Consider the following 7,651-nt stretch of genomic DNA (forward strand, 5'->3'; position numbering starts at 1 on the left):
GCCTATTTTGGCTGCTATTTTAAAGGCAGTGGTGTGACAGGCTGACGATGTATAAAGCAATTCAATTATCAGCAACATTATTAAAATCATGCTAATAGAATAATCGAAATTTGTCTAAATGATGGCCATCTATATGGATGGTTTTAAAATGTTGTTAGAGTTGCTTGCATGTGATCCTTATGTTTGTGGCCCACCTGCTGTTTGTAAGTTTGTGATCCTTACCTGCTGTTTGAAAGTTCCTGATTTTGTGTCCAAAGTATATATAACAATTGCCTTTACAACCCTTAATGGGCTAGGTCAGGTTGGACCTGGACCCGGCTGATGGGCTGTTGTACATTGTCCATACCCCAATGTTGAAGGATCATTGATTGGAATATCTGGTGAGCCATACCTTAATCTTGTTACTGCACATATAGGGTGTCTTGGATGGATGGATCGGTTACTGATGGTCTGATACATGCTAGAGGTACTACATTTTTGGATGGTCCTGATTAATAAACTGGTCATGAGAAAATAGCCTAAGCTCTTGTGATAGTTTACCACCATTTTGAAAATGGTGGAGATTCATCATCCCTGCATGTGACACTCATTTACGATTCTTCAAATGGTCCAGATTGTGATTACATTGTGGATGGAGCATATCACTAAAATCTACTAATTTAGCAATCATAACCGTCCAATTGATGGATATCAAGTGGATGGTTAAGAGTAAAATAGTTAGTGGTCTAAACTTCAATGGCAAAAATCAGATGGTCAGTACCATCTTCTCAGCCAATCTGGATGGTCTGGATCATTGCATGTCTTTTCCATTTGCATGGTTGAAGAGTCACCACTATTTTAGATGATCAGAGTAGCCCGGATAAAATTCACTAAGCGTGAAAAATTGAGAGATGGGGAGGTAATTTGCGCGCGTGGGGATAGAGGGGATTTTTCAGCACGTGCTGATGTTCCACACGTATGCAGGAGCCGAGACAATGAGAAGGCTCGGCCTAGTTCATCAGAAAATAATAAAGAAAAGATGCTCACCTGCGTCTATTCAGTGTGTCCGTTTAGACCACTGATTTGTGGACCAACCTGATTTTTGGGCGAGACTCTGCTCATGGAAGGCCTTGCCCCATCAACGGCGCAGATTTCACATATGTACCGCGAGTATTCTCAAACTTCGTGTTCCCGAACTCGGTAAAAGTGGCTCAGAGGAACGGGAGGCCATTCTCACGCGAGTAGGATAGAAGGTGATACTCGCCTTTTTTCCTGTAGCATGGGACGGAAATCCTCTACTACACCTGTGCCCTACTCGATGTGAACCACCGTGTTTTATATGTAGATCCACTCTGTCCATCAGATGAGAATCATCGTTTGAACCGTACATACTAAAGAACATCCTGATGAAAATCTGTGATAGGCCACACCAACATGAATTATGTATAAATGCTCCTATAACCTCTAAGTTCACATGCTGTGATCCACATGATATTTGGATTTGGCTGATTTTTGTATTCTTCACTTCATCCTAGCGTTACACTCGATTATCACAATTATTAGGGTTTGATCAAAGATACATACCATGGTGGCCCCCACATACAAACCTATGAATTACATGTACCTCATATCCTAGAATCGAGAATTGAACCTGACAGACAAAGTGGGATTTTACATATAGAACATGGTGGGCCCCATGAGCTTGAGTGTTATAGTGGTTTGCTATCCATTATCTATTTTGTTAATGTATTTATCACATGTTAAGCCTCATAAAAAAACTACCCTAATCATATATGCCTGACCTTTATATAGTTTAAGCTCTATCACTACCACTAGCATGCACATGCATCATTAGTAGTAGTGTACATGTGCTACTTGCACAAATGTACCATAAGTGACACCATCCCTTCTAAATTTTATAAATTGCAACATTTCAAGTGCTTTTTATGTGTTGCATGTGTACATGTGCCAAGTTGTATATTCACTATATGTGCTAACTTACGTTTTTTAAGTTTTTACATATACTATTTATAGTATTATATATTTTAAGTACCACATATGCCAATATACATTTTCAAGTAAAACATGCATACCACATCTATTAAATTAAAAGAATATACATGCAACTGTCATTATAAAAATTATTACATTTTTTATACCCATTCAAACCATTTATCTCATGAATTATGAATTTTGACCTGGATGAAGGATTTAAGGAATCTACGATTTGTGTTAAGCATGGAAAGGGTCAAATATATAATGATCAGTAAAGTCCAATCAACAGTCCAGATCACTCAACTATCGGTCCTTTGGGAATCTTGTGCATCCCCAACCTGCCTAGGATGGTGACTGATTCCTCCAAGAAGAGACCCTACCTGAGCAGCGGGAGTGATTGCTGAGAGACTAAATGTCCATGAGTTCAATGGACAGAATGGCATCTGGAAGATTTCTACGGTGGAAAATCTCCATCCATTATCTACTTGATGGAGGTCAACGTCCGCATAATATCCAGAGTTTCTATGGTGGACATCTCCATCCATTGTCTGCTTGGTCGACAACAACATCAGATGATTTCTACGGTGGACATCTCCATCCATTGTCTGCTTGGTGGACAACAACATCAGATGATTTCTACGGTGGACATCTCCATCGTATAGTCTTAGAAAGGTGACTCGACTCCAAACTCGGCTGAGTCGAGTTTGATTTGAGCTGAGTTGTTATGAAAGCTCAACTCGGTTTTGACTCGATGAGATGAGCTATGTCAACTAAACTACTCAAATGACTTGATGTGACTGAAGTGACCAACTCGTTTGTTGATGGGTTTTTTATTAAGGTTTTTTGAAGCATATTTTCACTAAATAAGAGGTATGTTGATTTAAGAAGGCACTTCATTACAATGTATTCATCATATTTTTATATTTTTAGTTCTCATAAGCTGGATATCTGTGGATTTTATTTTATTTTTTCTTATAATTTACTTCCATCAATTTATTCCAACTCGTGTTTATTATCGAAATACGAAATAGGTAGTGATGAACTACAATCATGTAATATAGTTGCAGCTTTCATGTACGAATTAAAGTATTGGTTACCAACAGCTTTTAGACCCTCCATAAACAAATTAAAGATATGCCAACTCAACCGTCACAGGAGCAAACTAAGCTAAGGGCTAAGGTTGGGTTCCAGTCCTTGCCTCAGTGGTAGACTATGAGGAGTTTCAACACGAGGTCTTGCGTTTGATACCCATAGGGTGAAATCCCACTACGGCATGTGTGGGTGCGTGTGTGTTAAAAAAAAAGAAAAAGAAAGGGGGCTTTAAAAAAAAAAAAAAAAAAATAATTTAATTTTATATGCTATCACTTGTTTTAAATAAGCTCATTTGATAAATTACGTTTTTAAATTATAAAAAACAGTTATTTGAAATAAGTATATTTGATAAAATGTCTAAATAAGAGCATTTTTTTAAGTGATATTTGATGTTATTTTTAAAGATTACAAAAACTCCATTAAGAGCAATCCATATAGTTTTTTTTTTTTAAAACCTTTGACATGGACCGTCCATTATATGGGGCCCACTTTTGATGTAATTCGTCCATCATGTGGGGCCCACAATGGATGGTTTAGGTTAGCCACTTGTCTATCGTGTTCATCTATATTGTCCTCATAGGAAGATCTAAGTTTCTTAGCAATACCCTTAGGTTTTCTACGTGAGGAATTTGTTCTTGCTATAATGAGCAATGTTTGATATGATCCACACGGTCCATAGGATTTTTTTTTTTTTTTTTTTTTTTTTAAAGGCTAAAATATGTAGAGATCTTAGGAATTGGACCAATCCAATCATCCAATGCATTAATCAATGACTGACGAAGACTTTTTCATATGTTTTTATAATATAAGTTAATTGCCACAAGGTCGGTGCAATAAATGGTTCAGATTAGCCACCCGTCCATTGTATTTAAGTAATTAGAATTTATAGCAAGCAGGTATAATTTATTGTGCAAGTTGCGACTTGGCACAAAGATTTATACTGGCTAATTATAAAAAGTATGATTAGATCCACATTGTTTAATAAATTTTGAAGATTTGAATTTGTTAAAACTCAAATTTTAGATCGATCAAACCATTAAATGGGCCACATCGATCTGATGTAATCTTATACGATGAATAATGTATTAATCTATTCTATTGAATCATTGGATGCTTGAGATCTGATCTGATATGATCTAGACTATTTATTAAATTTTGGGTATCAGACTACTCTGACGTCTAAGGTTTGATGATCGATTTGACCTTCAATCGTACTCAATTGATCAAAAGTCCAATTGAGTCGATCGACAGTGACGTTGACAGATACCTGGACGGATTTATTTCATTTTGAATTTTAATATTCAAATTAGTAAATGTATAATACTTGTAATTTCACCTATGATGGATTAATTTGGGGTCGCTGGAAAGTAGTCAGCCTCTTTGATGTGATCAACTAGCTCTCACATTGATTTATGAAGATGGAAAACCCTGTTTTAAGGGTTGGGTCCGAAAGAATGTAGTTCGACAACATATGATTCTTTTGTGGACCTCACTTTGGGAACTTGATCAATCAAAGGTGGGCCCCACCATGTTGATTAGTATGTTCAATACTTGATTTTATTTACATGATTAATATAGAATTCTAATTTGAGACAATATGCACATTCTACGAAATCATTTTCAGTAAAACCAGATGATTTATTTCAATAGGTTTCCTCTCCATTAGAATTAAAGTAGTTTGATTGTTTGATAATTTTGTATGCTTAATATGGTATTGTTGTTATGTTCTTTTACGTGATTTGATTTGACGTATTAATTTACATGTATCGATGATTGGATTCAAGATTTAATTTAATGTATTGATGTAATTCATGATTTCATTTATTGTATTGATGTAACACATGATCTGATTTGCTGCATGGATGTAAGTTATGAATTGATTGTTGTAATAATGTTATAAGTTGCATGAAAATTGTGTTGATTTTAATATAAGAATTAGAATGATTTATACAATCCATGGTTCACAGCTACATTGTTATAAATGTACAGTCTTTTCATGTATGCACATTCATGCCTAAATTCTTGGGGGACCTCCTTGGATGGTGTACCTGATAGAATCATTACCAGATGCCCACTATATTAGTGGGAGCTTACTCAAAGAGTATATGCGGGCCTTGCCCATGCTTACCAAGTGCACCCAAGAAGTACGAAGATGTACCAGAGTGTAAAGAGATTATTTTGGTGGCCAAACATGAAGAGAGAAATCACTAGTTATGTTTCTTGATGTTTCTTCTATCAATAAGTGAAGGCAGATCATTAGAATCCATTAGGTTTGTTGTAGCCATTAAAAATACTTGAATAGAAGCGAGACTGTATTTTCACGGATTTTAATAATTGGACTTCCAAAGATGCAAAAGAAGCACAATGCAACATCGACGATCTTCGACTGACTAACAAAGTTGGCTCATTTTATTTCCATCTCTATCAACTACTCAATGGATGAGTTTGCTAAATTGTTCATCAAGGAAGTAGTAAAACTTCATGGCGTCTCTAGTTTTATAGTGTCAGATTATGACCCTTATTTCATTTCACAATTCTGGACAAGTTTAAAAGAAGCTATGGGTACCACTATGGATTAGAGTACAGCTTACCATCCACAATCCAATGGCTAAATGAAGCGAGTAAATCAAATACTAGAAGATTTATTGCATGCGTATACTCTATATTTTAAAGAAAGTTAAGATGACAATATGCAGTTGCTAAGTTCGCTTACAACAATAGCTATTAGACAAGCATAGGGAGGACCCCATATGAAGCTTTATATGGTCGACCATGTCGTGTGCCTAACTGTTGGACCGAAGTGAATGAGAAAAGTTTAATTAGGCTATATATTTTTCTGAAAGCTACTAAAAAGGTTGAGATTATTTGGAAGTGATTACAAGCCGTGCAAAGCTGTCAGAAGAGTTACATGGATAATAGAAGACATGATCTAGAGTTTATAGTAGGAGACCACGTGTTTTTGGAGGTCTCTTCCATGAATGGACTTATGCGGTTTGGTACAAAATGGAAAATTGCACTATAAATTATCAGACCATTTGAGATACTGGAATAGGTTAAAGTCATGGCATACCAACTCATTTCACCTCCTAAGCTAGTAAGTGTACATGATGTCTTTCATGTGTTAATGTTGTAGAAATATGAGAGAGATGTTTCCCACATTATCTGTCACGCCCCGAGTTTCGAGTACAGAGTGTGCACTCTCGAATCCGAGTTTTGAGTTGTAACTCATACATAAAGTGTACTAACTTTATTCAATTATACGATTATTTAGAGGCAAAAGTAATATTCATGTTTACATTTCAATTGGATTCATTCACAATCATTCACAATCATTCACATAAAATGATTTAAGCATCAACATTTGTTCATTCTCAACATTCATAAACATTCAACTACCGTAAATTAGGCATAATTTATCAGTTAATACGGCTTACCAATTAATACTTGTTATAGACCTAAAACAATTCAATTAAATAAAATCAACTAAATACTTACAAATCCTATAACTAATACCATCATTCATTATATAAATCAAATAATCCTAATAAAGGAAATTTTAATTGATTAATTAGGAACGGTCCGAATGCAATCAATTCCTCTCTTCACAGATATGACCATGTTTTACATGTGTCATGCACCAGTTCAGTCACAACTTCTTGTTCATACACCGATTTATCAGCTAATTGTTTATCTGTATGGTTTTTTCATCAATAAGAATGTAAACTGCCCAGGCTTAGCGAGAAAACTCAGCATGGTTTATGTTTATTGAAAATAAGAATAAAATGAATAGATTATACACAATGATATGGATGCAATGATGCATGAATGCATCAGATGAGATATCAATCTGCTTAGGTTGGAGATCGTCAACACGCATTCACCTGTTGGGTAGGCTTCTACCTTTCGTTAGGCTTAGGCATAGCCCGCATTTGGAAACGCTCTACCAGAATTGACATTTCTTTCAGGGACGGCCTCTAGGATTGATAATGCATTATGCAAATGCAATAAATGATAGATGATGTATGAATGTATCATTTTCATAACTGCCATAGATACTTGTCTTGATAAGTAAATTCAATGTACAATTATTACAATTCATGCACTCTAACACATATTAGCATATAATTTACTACATCATATAACATTGAAATAAAACACTCAAATCAATACATCAATCAATCAAACCATCACAAAGAAATTATTTTAATTCCAATGAATCATGAGACACATTAGGTTACTCACCTGAGTCTAATAGTGTAGAATCCATCAAGTAATTAGGTTAGTTTGAATTTAGAGATCCTATCAATTATATCAATAATATTATTATTCATTTAGTTATATTACATAGTGGAGCCACCTTTATAAATTAACATCCTATGTGGCTAAATCCTAAATGATCAAATAATTAAAATTTCATATATAATATATTCATTAAATTCAATTATTAAAATTAAAATTTTCTTTTTAAGATTCTGAAATTGAATGTCAAATGATTGATCTGGGCGGCCCACTGGATGATTAGATCATCCAGATTCATGAGGTCCTGACATATTTTGCCTCTACACATTGGATGAATGGTGTGGAT

Source organism: Magnolia sinica, chromosome 12 (assembly GCF_029962835.1).
Source record: "Magnolia sinica isolate HGM2019 chromosome 12, MsV1, whole genome shotgun sequence".
NCBI lineage: Eukaryota > Viridiplantae > Streptophyta > Magnoliopsida > Magnoliales > Magnoliaceae > Magnolia > Magnolia sinica.